The sequence below is a fragment of the Peromyscus maniculatus genome, chromosome 8, assembly GCF_049852395.1.
Source record: "Peromyscus maniculatus bairdii isolate BWxNUB_F1_BW_parent chromosome 8, HU_Pman_BW_mat_3.1, whole genome shotgun sequence".
Lineage (NCBI taxonomy): Eukaryota > Metazoa > Chordata > Mammalia > Rodentia > Cricetidae > Peromyscus > Peromyscus maniculatus.
The window spans coordinates 82,274,135-82,290,609 of NC_134859.1; positions in this window are offsets into that span (position 1 = coordinate 82,274,135).

Here is a 16,475-nt window from a genome sequence, read left to right on the forward strand (position 1 = left end):
GCAGGCAGCAAATGAGTCGGGTTGCCAAAAAAAACGAAAGGTGTGTTCTCAAGGAACACCGAGAGCTCAAGACGGGCCCAGGACCTCAAAATCCGCTGGCTTTTATCTTGTTCCTACTGCACCCCTCAGCCAGACTTAACCCAGAACCTGTGCGTGAATCGTGAACATGTTTCCAAGGTCCCTGAGCATGCTTTTCCCGACTCCCTCCCTCCTTCCTTCTGCTCCCGGTCCACCTGGCCCCCTCTGGGGAGCCTGGATTCCTTCCCGGCCCCCGTCAGCCGGAGCATCTCAGCCCTCTGCCGGGCTGGTGTGCCAAGGTGTCACCACGCCAGCTCCTGCCCGTTGAAGGGGTGCTGGCGGAAGGCAGGGTGGCTGAGTCCCACTTCAGAGCAGCTGTCAAGTGCTCTGGGTGGCAATGGGGGGAGAAGGAGGAGCATGGAGCAGAGCCACCTGCTCACTCCTGCCTTCAGAGCGGGAGCACAATCCTCCAAGGACCAAACTTTACACATGAAAGTCCATTGCCACCAGCTGCAACTTCCCTCCCATCTGTTCCAGCCCCGCCCCTTGGCTCTCCAGATGGGAGCCTGGCCTCTTTCCTGAGCGCTGCCTTGCCACCCTCTGCCCAGCCTTTTAAGCCCTTCCCTGCTCACACTCCCCATGCTCCCTAGGGGCTGGGTGTCATGATGCAAGTCTCCCTCTCTTCTTGAACTAATTCCTCTTGGGGGGGGGGATTTTAAAGCTATTTGGTAGAATTAATTTCCTTTCTCCACCCCCTCCCTGTTTTTTCATCACCCTGCACTCACAGTTCTTGGGTGTTCTCTCATGGGTGGGATGGCGGTTGGAACCTGTCGGCATGGCTAGGGTCCCACAGGTGGCCATCATCTGTGTCTACTGTTCTAAGAAAAAACATCAGTTCCCCCAGCCATTTAGCTATCTTGAAAGTATCCAGCACTGGTCACCAAGACAAGACCGGTCTCAGCAGCTTGAGATAAGATGGCTCATAGGATCAGCTTGTCCTGCCGGCTGGGTGCTTGGGAGTCCAGGGCCTGGGTATTCCTGTCTGCTCATCTGATACTTCCGGTGCCACCTGCGGGCATGTGGGAGCTTCAGTGCTAGCTAAGACTGGTGCTTGCTTCCTCTTGCCTCTAGGAGGCTCTTAGGGAGGCTGGGAGACAAACCACTGCATCTCAGAAACTCAAGTGATATGCAAGAAGGTGTCCGGGCAAGGTGAGGCTTGACTGGCGTGTAGGAAGATGAAAGGGGGAGAGTCATGGCTTCGCCGCTGAGCAGGAAAAGTGGTTTCCAACTGCCTTGTGCTCCCACCTGGTCTGCGATCCCCAGTTCGTTTTGGTGGGAACACGGGCAGGACCACGGTTTTCAGTTGAGGCAGCGTTCTACTCAACTCGAAGATAGCTAAGAACTCAGCAGCTGGCTTGTTGAGGCCGGCATGCTACCGGCAGGAACATGGAAACGGAAGGCCAGAGTTGACGAAAGCAGCCCTGCTGTTAGTCTCAAACAGGCCTGATACTGAAATACTAGGCAAGTTCAAACAGGCGATGTGGATCTGCTAACCCTGGGCAACCTGATGCCTCAGGTTTGGAAAGATCAAAGGCCCTCCTCTGCAGTTAATTCTCAGCTATGTGCAGAAGGGAGGAACCCAGTCGGCAGACTCCCCAAAGCCCTGTGTTTTTACTATGGGCTGCATTATACTTAGCTCTATTTTGGTCAAAACATCAGGTCTGCCTTCTCTGGGTCTTGGTGCTCAGGCTCCTGATAGACCGATTTTCCATTTTGGCATACAGCAAGGAAGAGCGGCCCAAGTGTTATTTGGGGTACAATCTTAAGGAGAGCTGTTCTGGAATTAAACATAGAAATGAAAATGATACTGCTTTTAAAAGGATGTGGAAGGGCAGGTGTTAAGTGTTGCTGTAGATCAAGCATAAGGAACAGATTCTGTACCCTTGCTCCCCTGAAACACACTTGCCAGGAGCACCGAACAATGTCTGTGTTTTTCAGAGATGGGAGAACCTAACAGCCAGAAGGTTAGGTGACCAGCTGTAGGTCTTTGTATGTTTTCCGGTTGTGGCTGTCTTCTAGACCTGGGCCGTCCCAGGGAGGAAAGTAAAGCCCCCTCAGGAGGCTCATCGCCTCCAATAACTGGTTCCACTTGTCAGGGAACAGTTTGTATGTTTTACAAGCACAACTGGTCATTTCCCCCAGATGCCCTGGCAGAGAAATTGCCCTCAGTCTCTATGGGATCATTCAGCCCTTCCCATTGAAAACAGACCAGCTGTCCTCAGGAACAGTGAGCTCACATGTTTACAATGCTCCTTGCTTTCCCAGGGCTCTTTAGGCTGGGCCATTCTATCCTTAAGACACTCCTGGGGACAGCTTGGGCCAGAAGCAGCCTCCCACATTTGACGTGGCAAGTCTGAAACTCACCAAGGTGCCTCGGCTGATGGTTGAACACAGCTGGGGGGTGGGGGTGGGGTGGGGGGAGTGGAGTAGCCAAAGCCTGATTCTTCCTTTCAGGGACTTCTTTAACCTTCTGTAAGCTGGGCTGTTGGATCTCAGCTGTTTGGAGATTCTGGAAATTCTTAGTAGAACTTCCAAAGAACTTAAAGAACGACAACAAATAATGCTGGCTTTTAAAAATGGAAATAGAAAAATAGAATCTATGACTGTTACAGTTTGTCTTGTTTTCATGTTTTGAGACAGTCTCATCTAGTTCAGGGTGGCTTAGAACTCAATGTAGTTGGGACTAAACTTCAACTCCTTCTGGAGGTGATGGAGAGATGGCTTAGGGTGATGGGCACTTGATGCTCTTGCAGATGACTGGACTTGGGTTCCCAGAACCCATGTTGGTGACTCACAACCACCCGTGACTCCAGCTCCAGAGGAGCCAATACCTTTTGCCTCTGAGGGCACCTGCACTCACAGGCACACACCCCAACACAGACACATACATATTATTAAGAAACATTCACAAACTCCGGGCTTTTCATCTCAAGTGCAAGGATTACAAGGTGTGGGATACCATGCCCAACACCATTACAGTTTAGAAAACATTTTTTAAAAAAGATTTGTTTATTTATTTATTATGTATATAGAAGAGGGTGCCAGATCTCATTACAGATGGTTGTGAGCCACCATGTAGGTGCTGGGAATTGAACTCAGGACCTCTGGAAGAGCAGTCAGTGCTCTTAACCTCTGAGCCATCTCTCCAGCCCTAGAAAAGAACATTTTAGCTAAAAAATTGTGGGAAAGACTATCCATTTGCTCCCAAAGAGAATATAATCATCCCACTATCTGGATGATAAATTCTATTTTCACTTGCAGAAGATGTTGGACAAAACATTATTATATTCTCTGTCGACGGGCCTGGTGGCATGTACCTCTAATTTCAGCTACTTGTGAGGCTGAGGTGGGTTGCAAATTAAAGGTCAACCTGGCCAAGTTAAGAGAACCTGATTCAAACAGTGGGGCCGAGGAGTGCCAGGCACAGTTGCCATGCCTGAAATCCCAGCATTTGGGAGGTGGAGACAGGGGGATCAAGATAATCCTTGGCTCTATACGGAGTTCAAGATTACTCTGGGCTACATGAGGCTCTTTCTCTCTCAAAAAACAAACAGATAAAACAAAACCCAAAACCAAATTAAGTAACCAATGAGTGGAGCTGGAGATAGAGTTCACTTGGTAGGGCCCCTGCCTGAGGATGCGTGAAGTCCACACCAGCACGTTAGATTGCCAGCATGGCATCACACCAGGCGTGGTAAAACATGCCCGCATCTCCAGCAGGCGGGAGGATCAGAAAGCCAGGGTCCTTAACTAACTAGCAACTTTGAGGTCAGCCTTGACTGCATGCAACCTGTCCCAAAGGACAAAAACAAAGGGGAGCCAGGACTGGGGATACAGCTCAGAGGCCTGTCATTTGGGAAGCCTTAGGTTCAATCCCCAGGACTACATAAATGAATCATTCTCTGATTAGACATCACAGGGTATTTCACTAGGAGTGTTCATGTGGTATAATTTTCACTTTGAGCTAGTACAGTGGCTCACTCCTGGTAATCTTGGCTGCTAAGGGCCAGAGGTAAGAGGATGGCAAGCTCAAGGCCAGCCTAGGCAACTTGGCAAGACCCTATCTCAAAACAAAAATTAGAAAAGGCTAGGGGTCTAGCCCAGTGACAGAACACTTACACAGCATGAGTGAAGGAGCCCTGGGTTCGGTTCACAGCATTGGAAAGGCAAAAACCCCTGCAGTTTGGAGGTCTCGTTCCACAGTGCAGCCCAGCAGAGGGAGGGGCAATGTCAAGCGTGCTGAAAAAGATGCAGGAAAGCATCCTGCGATGAAAGTGTCCGTGATTCAGAGCAATCTGCGAGCCCCAAATGACCTCCCCTGACCTCCACCCCAGACAACCTTTCCTGGCTTTTGCCCTCGCTTCCTGGTCAGGTGGCGGGCAGGCTGTGGAGGTCCCAGGGGCTTTTCAAGAGGGGCTGCGAGGAGTCTCCGGGAGTTCTTCCCGAAACCTCCCTACCGTGTGTTCAGACTGGTTTCATCACACAGCTCCGTGTCATCCAGAATATCCTGGAGAGTAGCCACTGCCTTGCTGAAGCCATCTGACAGGCACGCTCCTCAGACTTGCAGCCCGTGAGCCCTGTCTGCCTTTGGCAGGAAGGATGGGAAGAGGACCCAGGGGAACTTGAAACCATGAGTGCTTCAGTCAGCGCAAGGGGCCAGGAGACCCAGAGGGATGAGAAACCAAGAGCAATTCAGTCGGCGGCTCCTGCCCACAGAGCCTCAGCCCTCACATGTGGCTTGCTGCTCTGCCTTCTCCGGAAGCTCACCTTTTGTGTGATTTCTGGGAAAGGTGAAGGAGGGAAGTGCTTCAGGCCATGTGCCGAAACACGTGCTGCTTCTCCTTCTCTGCTTTGGTGATGGCATCTGGATGTTCAAAACCAGCAAAGGCACCATGTTTCATCTTCGGTCTGACTAGATGTCTTTCTTCCTACCTGGGATCCTAGACTCGAGACATTCAGACAGGCCTGAAGAATCTATCCACGAAGGTTGGGAACTCCATGAAGTGTGTGTGTGTGTGTGTGTGTGTGTGTGTGTGTGTGTGTGTGTGTGTGTGTGAGAGAGAGAGAGAGAGAGAGAGAGAGAGAGAGAGAGAGAGAGAGAGAGAGAGAGATACGCCAAGCTGGTAGGCTCACTTTTATGTAGGAAAGGCTCCATACTCCCTTCATATTAACTGAGGGCTCCAAACACAAGATCAGTCATAATCATGGGACTCCTTTAATTCAAACTGACTTCCCAGCCAGGCATGGTGGTACACACCTTTAATCCCAGCACTCAGGAGGCAGATTTTTGTGAGTTTGAGGCCAGACCTCGTCTACACACACACACACACACACACACACACACACACACACACACACACACACACACACACACACACACACACAGTGATTTCCCAAACAGAGCAGTTCAACTTGGCATCCTGCAAACTAGTTGTTTCCAGTGGCTTTATGGATGAGGTGATGAGGTTGAGGGCACAGTACACCAACCACAGCAGCCCATCCAGCTGAATGATTTCCAGTTTCCTCCTGGACCCTCCAGATACTCTTCAGGGTTGCCAGGTTTAATGAATAAAAATACAGGCTGCTTATCTCACTTTGAGTTTCAGATAAACAACACATTTTTGGTATATGTCTCTGTATTCAAATTTAGCCAGCATTCTATATTTTATCTGGCATTAGTCATTATCCAAAGTGTCCTCGTGGGCTCCTCTCTTCCTAAGGAGGCGCTCTCATTCTCATTCAAATCTCAGTTCTGTGCTCAAGGCTTCCAGTTACTTTTTGTTCGGGGCCAAATTTTTTTTATTTCCCTGGTGGCCCAGGGAAGTGCAGTACCAGACTTTATCAGCAGGGGGCACCACTCTCCTAGATTAGATTCTCCAGGCGAGTTGCTGGGGGCTTCAGGAAGAGAAAGGTGGGGGGGGGGGAGACACTGAATTGAAGGTTCTATTTGCTGCTTCTGTCCTCCCCCTGAAGCTCACTTCTCACCCTAACACCCTGCCAGAGCTATTTCTGTGAGTCAAGAACCTGATCCTGTCACTTTGCTCCGAAATCACTTCCAAGGTTCCCCAGTTACCTTCTCCATGCAGCATGAAAAGCCCTTCAGGAGCCCACTGGTGTCTATTTTCCCTTCGTCAACTCCTGCTACTTCCAGCCTGCTCCATCCCACTCACCTCACACTCCCATTCACCAGGAACTCGTCGCAGCTTCCCTTGTATGGTGTTTACCGGCATGCCTTTGTGCCCAGAGTTCCCTTTGCTTGGAATCCCCCTTTTCCACTTGGTACTTTTAGCCACCCTGTTCATTCAACACATTGCATTGGTATGCACTGAGACAGACCGTGGCAGTGTGCTGTGTGCCAGAGAGACTGTGGAGCAGAAGGCTGCCTGGAGCCCTTCCCCTGTGATTCCCATCGGGGGAAGGAGGATACAAGTAAATACATAACAAAGTACTTGGACCTGGTTCAAGGGTTAACTGATCTGTCTTCCTCGAATCGAGTTAACTGTTCCCTCTCAGATCCTCTCATGTTAAGGGCCCGAGATCCTGATACCTGTCCAGTCACTGCAGAGAACACACATAAAGGAAGTAACCAGTTTAGGTCAGGAGGGATGGGAAGAGTGTAAATGGGATCAGGATGGAATTGCTTGTGATAGATTGAAATGCAAATGCCACCTACAGGGTGCAGTAGATCTTCATCTTTTGATCAATGACATTTGTCATGCATGTCAAGAGAAGATGGAAGGCTGGGGACATAATTCAGTTGGTAAACTGCGCACCTGGCATTCAAAGTCCTGAGTTCGATCCCCAGCAAATCGCAAACCAGACATGGTGGTGCATGCCAGGAATCCCAGCACTTGGAAGGTAGAGGCATGAAGACCAGAAGTTCAAGGTTATTCTCAGATAGTAGTGAGCTCAAGATCAGCCTAGACTATGTGAGACCCTGCCTCAAAGAAAGGAAGGAAAAGAGGGGTTACAGAGGAGGAGGAGAAGGAGGAAGAGGAGGAGGAGGAGAGAATGGAAATGCTCTCTTCTTCAAGACCTCTCCCAGAGTTTTGTTTGTTTAGTTCTTTGCTGGTTTACAGTAGACAGGCCTTCTGGTCGGGTCTGTCTGTCTGTCCGGGGACCACCAGGCGGCCATCACCCTTGCTAGGGTATTCCCATCATCAGAGCAGTATTCTCAGGGCCCTAACCCCAAGACTGAGCAGCTCACTGTAGGCATTCAACAACTGTTTGTGAAAGAGAGGAAAGGAGGGAGGGAGGCAGGGGACCAGGAGTGACAGTTTGCTGACAGAAGTTCTTACTGCCGCTGCTTTGGGCATGGGACAGACAGAGCACAAAAGCCTGACACTGAATTCATGGCTGAGGGTGCGTTTGTGCATGCCTGTGTGAGTTCTCGTGTTAGTAGGTGTGGCAGCTGGGAAACGTGTCTAAGAACCATCGGCTCCATTCTCAGCGGGCTGTCCTGCTGGCCCTCCTTGTTCTTGGGGTCTGGGGCCTGGGGGCTGGGGAAGAAGGCAGGGCTCCACGGTGGACTTCCTGGCTTCCTTCCAGGACCTGCCGCCGCCGCCGCCGGTGGCACAGAGATGAGAAAGAGTTGATGTGGGCTTTGGTACCAACTGATGCATCCTCGGGGGAAGGTGTCTGGCAGCTGCTGCCACCCACTGCCTACACACCGGAGTGCCCGCTGCATAGCAAGCAGTCGAGTGGGTCAGAGTTAAAAAGCTTTCGCTTCTCACTTGTCCAAAATGAGATCATCAGAATGATCCCTTACCCTGCGTTGGGGGAGAAGATGCATGAGTGATCAAAACTTCCCAGGGAAAGAGAAGGCGGGGGTGGCCCACACTCCTCGTCGTGGCCCCCAGCAGCAGAGCAGTCACTTGACCCTGTCGTAGTCTGCTGCTTTTCTGGCAGGCTGTGCTGTGCTTTTCATCTAGAGAGGACGGTGCCTCCTGCCCACACAGAGCAACCCATACGCATCCTCACTGCCCCAGTGAATAAGGGCACGTCTTTGAAAAATAGATATCTGAGACTTCCAAAGTATATTTCATCTTGAAGTAACCAGATCATTCCAGAAGCTGAGCCTCCATCCTGGCCCTGAAATGCCTCTGGAATCTTCCTGAAAAGGGGCCTGGGGCAGCTGAAGTAGATTGGAGTCACTCTCTAGGCTGGGCTATGGACGCATCTGCCCCATGCTGTTCTTTCTGATGAGAGGAGCTTTGAAAAGTAGAAACCTCCCGCAGCCTCGCTCAGCCACCCAGTGCATGGAGAGAGGGAGTCTTTGTAGCAAGACTTTCCAGGAAGCAATCCCTCGGGCATGGGGACCGCTCTGACTTGCCCAGACTCCAAGCTCTTCTTTGGTCCTTGTCCCAGAGTGGCCAATGAGGCAGAGGTGCCCAGGGAACTGTGGTCCTCTCCTGTGTCCTTGTACCTATAGTACCGTGGAAGGGAAATGAGACAAAGATCCTGAACCAGGGAGGGTTTTGCTGGGAGAAAGGATCAAAGCGGTCCGTTTCCCAGCTCCCAGCATTCTTTAACAAAGTATATCTTTCCTAATTTCACCATCCCTGACGGGATGGTGGCAAAACATGATCTGGTTTATTTATTTATTTTTGTGTGGGGGATACACATATGTGCTTGCGTGTGTGTGTGTGTGTGTGTGTGTGTGTGTGTGTGTGTGTGTGTGTGTAGAGGCCAGAGGACAACCTTGGGTGTCATTCCCAGGCTCCATACCCATTTTTTTTTGGAGACAGGGTATATCTCATTCAGCGATGACTCATCGAGTAGACTGGCTGGCCCATGAGCCTGAGGGATCTGCCTGTGCCTGCCTCCCCAGCAGTGAGATTACAAACGCATACCATCAGGCCTGGCTTTTTTATGTGGGTGTTGGGGATCGAACGCAGGTCTCATGTTCGCAAGGCAAGTTCTTTAGCTACTGAGTCATCGTCCTAACCCCTATCTATCTGTCTGTCTGTCTGTCTGTCTAACTATCTATCTAATGTGTATGTGTGAGTGCCTCAGTGTATGTATGTGTTACCATGAGCATGCATTGCCTGAGGAGGTCAGAAGAAACATTGGAGCCCCGGAAACTGGAGTGATAGGTGGTTGTGAGCCACCCTGTGGGTGCTGGGAACCGAACCTGGGTCCTCTGCAAGAGCTATACAGTGCTTTTAACCACTCAGCCATCTCTACAGCTCCTGATTTATTTACTGGAGGTATTATCTTGCTGTATAGCCCAGCCTGGACTCAGATTCACAATCCTCCTGTCTCAGCCTCTCAAGCGGCAAGATTATCGGGGTGCACCATGACCCTCCTCTGTGAAGTCCAATGTTGAATCTGGAAGTAAGAGCACACTCACTGTTGCATTGCCCAGATTTTTGTTATCGTTTCTCTGTCTCTGTCTCCATCTTCCTCCCCCTCCATTCCTCTTCCCCTTGCTTTTCTCCCTCTTCTCTTTCTTTTTGGAGACAGAGTCTCATATAGCCCAGGCTGGCCTCAATATCACTATGTATCCAAGGATGACCTTGAACTTATGCCCCTGCTGCCTTTATCTCCTGAATACTGTAGTTGCAGATGTGGGCTACTATGCCTGATTTCTTGGGTGCTGGAGATTAAACCTAGGGCTTTGTGTACGGACAGTACTCTGCTAATTAAGCTACACCCACAGTCTCTCTCCCTCCCTTCTTCTCCCTCTCTCAGTCACCTATAATCTCTCCCTTCCTTCTTTCCTGAAGACAGTAGACAGAGTCTCACCATATAGTTCAATCTGCTCCGAAGCTCCTGGTCCTCCTGCCTCAGCCTCCCAAATGCTAAGATTACAGCGTGCACCACCATGCCTGGCCCAGTTCTAATGCACACGTCTAGATTTCTAGCCACAACTCAGGGCAGGTCTGACCCTCTCTCTGGGGCTACCATCTGACCCCGACCTGCTTTCTCCCACTCCACCCCACCTGGACGCCTGCACCCCGTCTCTCCTTTCCTTGCACCCTTCCCGATAGCCCCTCCCTAACACCCCCAGTGCAATCCGCCAGCCCCGCAGTGGCCACACTGACTCCTTTCCTTGGCACCGGCCCTCCGCTGCCCGACAGCCCTGCTGGGTTCTTCTCCCTGCTTCTCCAGCTTCTGTCCGATTATCCCTCTGGCCAGGCTGGGTGGGAGCCTTTCCTCCGGCCATCCTGCCTCCTTCTAACATCCAATGATTAATTTCCATTTGGGGGTGGGGCTGGGAAACCAGTTTGAATCAACTGGAGCTATTAGCCAAGCTGCTCTGTGTTGGGCCCCCCGAGAGCTCCAGCAGAGCAGATAGTCTTGGGGAAGATGACTCTGCAGCCCAGGTCATTAAGGGCCACAGGATCTAGTTTTAACTAAAGTAAGATCAAAGGCTTTTTAGAGTCAGGCAGTCCTTCAAAACAAGGGCTGGTGACGGGGAGGATCCCAGGCTCTTCCAGAGGAAACAAAGCCATGAATGACTCAAAGGCATCTCCAAGATGCTTCCTTGCTCATCCACGTTCCTGAGTTTAATGTCTTTGGCTTGGGAATTAACTTTGAGGCTTTCCAGCACAGATAAAAATAGGCCTCATAAATGCCATCACAGACACTTTCCGATAAGGTGGCCTTTTAAGGGAAGCTTGGCTCCCAGCAGAGGGCCTGAGTCAAGGAGCCTTTTGGAAGAGTGTCCCTGTCCTCAGAACCTGACTAAACAATGGATGCAGGAAGAGGAAGCTAATGGAAGCTTCTGGGCCCCAAAGAGCAAGAGTCATGTTCTTGAAAGGAATGTTTATTCCACTATTCATTTATACATTCAGCCCACATGCATTTAGCCGAATACCTGCTATGTGCTAGGAATGCTGCTTGGTACGGGAATTATAGGAGAGAAAAAAAGCAAAAGAAAACCTCCGCCCAGGAGGAGTGGACAGTTTTGGCAGCAGCGTGGGGAAGGACCAGGCAACTGCAGCACAAAATGAGAGTTCAGAGCAGGAGACGGAGGTAGAAGTAGCTCAGGGATCTGAACACCAGACAGACAGTGTCCTGAAGGCAAGTGGGTAAAGAGCCTCAACAGTCAGCCGAGAATTAGATGCTTTTTATTATAGTAATACGTGTGCGCATGCGTAAGGGAACATGCCACAGTACATATTTGCATGCTGTGGCATGCATATGGAAGTCAGAGAATAACTTGTGGGTTGTGGGTTGCTGGCTTGTTCCTCCCATCACATGGGATCCAGGGATTGAACCCAGGTCCTCAGGCTTGGCAGCAAGTGCCTTTACCCACTGACCCATCTTGCTGGTCCCTCAGCAGAAAATTAATGTCGACAGCAGTGAGTGAGTGAGTGAGGGCCCAGAAAGGTGTTGGGGGAGGGTAATGTGTAAAAAGCTAGAACGGGCCTCACTCCAGGAACTGTGTAGGACACAGAAAGCAGCTCTGTGTCTGCCTGCAAAGTCTGTTGCTCAGGGAAGGAGGAGCGTGGAGACAAAGCCCAGGTCACAAGGGCACAGGTCATCTAGCAGAGAGTCTTTCTTCTTTATGAAAGAGTCTGGACTTTATTTCCCTGAGGGTAGTGTGGCGCCGTGGAAGGGTTTTATGCAAACAAGTGATCAAATTAGGCTGGCATTTCAGAGCGTTCACTCTGGCTGGAGAGTGGAGAATGAAAGGCTGGGAGGCCTTTGTGATCCACAGAACAACTGGGGATGTGTCAGCAGAGAGGGAAGGAAGTGGGTGGGACTGAGGTCTGAGCAAAGGACCAGGGGCAGCACTCAGCGATGCCTTGGCTGAGCTCAGCCTGGGGGAGCCGAGCGTGCTTCCCAGTGCCCCGGCTTACACAGCCCGTGAGGTAGAGACGTCTGGAGATGGAGCAGGTTCCAGATCTGCTGTGCTTAGGTGTCTGTGGGCCACCGGGGAGGTCCCTGGGTAAGTCTGGGCTTGGAGAGAAGGGCCTGGCTCCAGGCAGACTGGGAATATTCTGTAGCAGATGGATAGCAGAGGAGCTGAGCGAGAATGAGCCATCTCCAGGCAAGTAAGGACAGTGTGAGAAGAGGAAGCGAATGGATCCAAGGGAAGCCAGCCTTCAAACACACCAAGGAAGAGACTGATATGTGAGAAGGAGCAGTCAGAGAGATGGGGGAAACAAGAAGAGGGGTCTTCAGGAGATGGCTTCTTCTCTCACCAACAGCGCTTTAACTCCTCTTAACTTCCTTCCACCCTGTCCTTATCTCTATGGTTCTTCCAACCTCCCTCCACCTCCCTCCTCCCCCCTCCATCTCACATGGCCCTCCCACTTGCTCTCTGCCCTTCAGTCACTAATTTTCAAGGATGTACAAACACACACACACACACACACACACACACACACACACACACACACACACACACACACACACACCATACCCTCCCTGGCCTCTATCTGGATGGTTTGTCCTCCTTATCTGTCTCCTCTATTACCCCTTTGCTTATCAGTTTTCCACTTAGACCTCTGTCCTGCTTTGCTTTCTGTTGCTGTGATAAAAGGCCGACCAAAAACAATTTGGGGAGGAAAGGGTTTATTTCATAGTATAGCTTACAGTTCACGAAAGTCCTGCCGCAATCCTCCCAAATACAACATGGCCAGGTCTGTCACAGAAATATCCCACGATCCATATAGCAATTTCTGTTCTAGTGCGGTTTCAATTACTTCGATAAAACACTTTGACTACCAGGGCCTGGGTGGGGTGGTGCACACCTTTAATCCCAGCACTCAGGAGGCAGAAGCATGTGGGTCCCAGAGTTCAAGGCCAGCCTGATCTACAGAGTGAGTTCCAGGATAGCCAGAACTACAGAGAGAAACCCTGTCTCGAAAAAACAACAAAACCAAAACAAACTGTAATGACCCAAAGCAACTTGGGATGGAAAGGGTTTATTTCAGCTTACAATTTACAGTCCTTCACAATGGGAAGTTGGAGCAGGAACTCAGAACCTGGAGGCGGGAACTGAAGCATGGGTCATGGAGAAGCATGCTTACTTGCTTGCTCTTCATGGCTTCCTCAGTCAGCTTTCTTATAGCACCCAGGACCACCTGCCCAGAGGTGACACCCCACACAATGTTCTGGGTCCTCCCACATCAATCATTAATCAAGAAATGCCCCACAGGCTTGCCTACAGTCTGATCTGAGGGAGGCATTTCCTCAATTGAGGTTCCTCTTCCCAAATGACTCTTTGTACCAAGTTGACAAAAAAAAAAAAAAAAAAAACTGACCAGGACAGCTTCCAACGTTCATTCGGGTCCTCTCTGACCTCCCAGACAAAGTTATGGTCACCATTTATCCTTCCAGTAAATGTGTGCTTAGCACTTTCTATTCATGGTCAGCATACCAGGACTTCAGGGTCCGCAGAAGTGACATGTCCCCAGGGAGCTGATAATCTCAGTAGGGAAGACTCATAAACAAATGATTACACAAAAACACTTGTAAATTATTGTTAGTGTTGAAAACACAAAAACAAAACAAAACAAAAACCAAACCAAACCAATCCAGACTGCTATGTTGGAAAAGAAACTAAGTGGTTAGAGAGGGTCTCTGAGGACGTGATAATGAAGAAGCAGCAGCAGTTCTGTGCAGAGCGAGGAGGAAAGTGCTCCAGGCAGAAGGAATAGTAACTGCCAAGATCTGGATAGGCAGGAGCTTGATGGGTTCTGGGCACTCTGATAGACGCCGGCCACTGGGACTGGGGCAAGAAAAGAAGACAAAAGCCACGCGGTAGGACTGGACACGACTTTTTGTTTTGTTTTGTTTTTTGAGACAGGGTTTCTCCATGTAGTTTTGGTGCCTGTCCTGGATCTCGCTCTGTAGACCAGGCTGGCCTCGAACTCACAGAGATCCGCCTGGCTCTGCCTCCCGAGTGCTGGGATTAAAGGTGTGCGCCAGTGCTGCCCGGCAACTTTACGTTTCTGCAGTTGACTGCAATGCTTGGATTTCGTTCTCAGTGCAGCGGCCATTCAAGGTATTTTATTCCCTTAAGATTTGTTTTTATTTTATGTGTATGTGTGAGGACCTGCCATGTGTGTATTGCCTGGTGCCTGCAGAAGCCAGAAGAGGGCATTGGATACCCTGAACCGGAATTACAGGTGGTTGTGGGCCACCTTGCCAGTTTGGGGAACCAAACAGAAGTGCTTTTAAGTGCTGAGCTATTTCTTCAGTACCTTGTTTGGGTTTTTTGAGAGAGAATCTCATGTCTCCCAGGCTAGCCTCAACCTTGATTTGTGGTTGAGGGTGACCTTGAACTCCTGGTTTCCTGGCTCCATCTCCTTAGTGTTAGGATTACAGGCATGCAATACCAGTCCTGGCCCAGTCAAAGGTTTTAATCCAGACTTAAAAATGACTTTAGTTTTTGTTAGATTGCCCTAGTTGCTAAATGAAAAATGGATTAAGGGCTACACAAAAGATTAGGAAAACCGCTGGGCATGGTGGTAGACAACTTTAATATCAGCCTTGGGGAGGCAGACCTCTTTGAATTAGAGGCCAGCCTGATCTACATAGCGAATGCTAGAATAGCCAGAGCTACAATAGTGAGATCCTGTTTCAAACTTAAAACCCCAAAGGGAAAGATTGAGAAAAGCAGTTAGGACTTTCTAGCCCAAGCAAAAGAGGATGTTAGCTACAACTTGAACGGACAGTGAAAAGGTGTGGATTCAAAAGCTATTTAAAGTTGGAATTTATGGGAGTTCCTGAAAGATTTCATGAGAGTAGAAGAATAAGAGATGGTGCCTAGCTTCTCCTCTAAACCAGCAGAGAGAGGTTTGGCCTGCCCTAACCCGGTTGGTCCTCTCTTTCTTTGGAGCCCATGGGCAAGTCTTCAGAAGCCCAGAGCTTGAGAGACAAGCATCCATGGATAGCCACAATCTCTGAGGTCCCTGCCAGTTATAACCTAGTTTTGTTATGGACTGAAAAGTCTGAAAATTGGAACAATCTTGTGATTTCTTTGGACCCATCCTTTAGTATCTGGTGAGACTCTGTGCCTGAGGAGCATTCAGTAATCGCTAGTTGACTTTTCACTTGGGCACCAAACTTCCGTAATTGAATTTTAGATTAAATTCTTAAAAAAAAAAATAGAATTCTAACGTAGAGTAAACTTTCATTTGAAATCAATTCACCTTGAGAAAGTAGAGCCATGGCAAGGCTAATCTAAAGTCAAAAAATTCAAAGTAATTCCTATGTGAGTGGAGGCAGAAAACCTTTTTTTTCCTAAGTTAATTATCTGCATCTGCATTTAGGTAAATGTTATTTTGGAGCAGATGTCAACAGGTGAATTAGTCTTATTCAAAACAGAAAAGAAAAAAAAAAGAAAGAAAGAAGCCAGGTGTGGTGGCACACACCTTTAACCCCAGCACCCAGAAGGCAGAGGCAGGCAGATCTCTGCGAGTTTGAGACCAGCCTGGTCTACTCAGAAAGCTCTAGGCCAGCCAGGGCTCCATAATACGACCCTGTCTCAAACAAACAAACAAACAAACAAACAAAAACAAAATAAAAAAACAACCTCCCCTCCAAATACACTGATAATAACTCAAAATGGAGCATGCAAAGTGGATAAAATCTACTCTTTAGTTTTTATGTTGTTCCTCCCAACCCCAACCTTGCTCGCTCATTGTCTTTTTTTTTTTTGGTTTTTTGAGACAGGGTTTCTCTGTGTAGCTTTGCGCCTTTCCTGGAACTCACTTGGTAGCCCAGGCTGGCCTAGAACTCACAGAGATCCGCCTGGCTCTGCCTCCGGAGTGCTGGGATTAAAGGCGTGTGCCACCACCGCCCGGCTGCTCGCTCACTTTCTTTCTTCCTTCCTTCCTTTTTTTTTTTTTTTTTTTTTTTGAGATAGGGTCTTACTATAAGACCCTGGATGTCCTGAAACTCACTTGTATTGACCAGTCCAACTCCAAACTCACAGAGATCTGCCTGCCTCTGCCTCCTGTCTTTAGTATATTCTTTGTTTAAAACAGGTATTGTGCATCTAAAATTTATTTTGAAGTGATAAGTTCCGATATATTTTACAATATTTAATTATTTATTATTGATTTATTTGGAACGGAGCCTTACTCTGTAGCCCAGAGTGGCCTGGAACTTACATAGCCCAGGTAAGTCTTGAAATCATGGTAGATCCTCCTGCCTCAACCTCCCAAGTGCTGGGATCACAGGCATGAGCTGCTACATCTGGGTTTAGACCCATCTTGAAAATTAATGACATGCAGATGGCGTTGTGTGACTGGTCCAAGCCAAAAACTAGGACTCAGATGTGCAGATCCCCTGCTCTCTGTCTGCTGCTTCTAGAACTCAGATGTGCAGATCCCTGCTGTCTGCTGCTTCTTTGCTTGGCACTCCACCTTTGAGACAGCATGTTTCCCAGCCATTTTCTCAGGTTAAAAATTCAGAATTTCAATATCTATAAG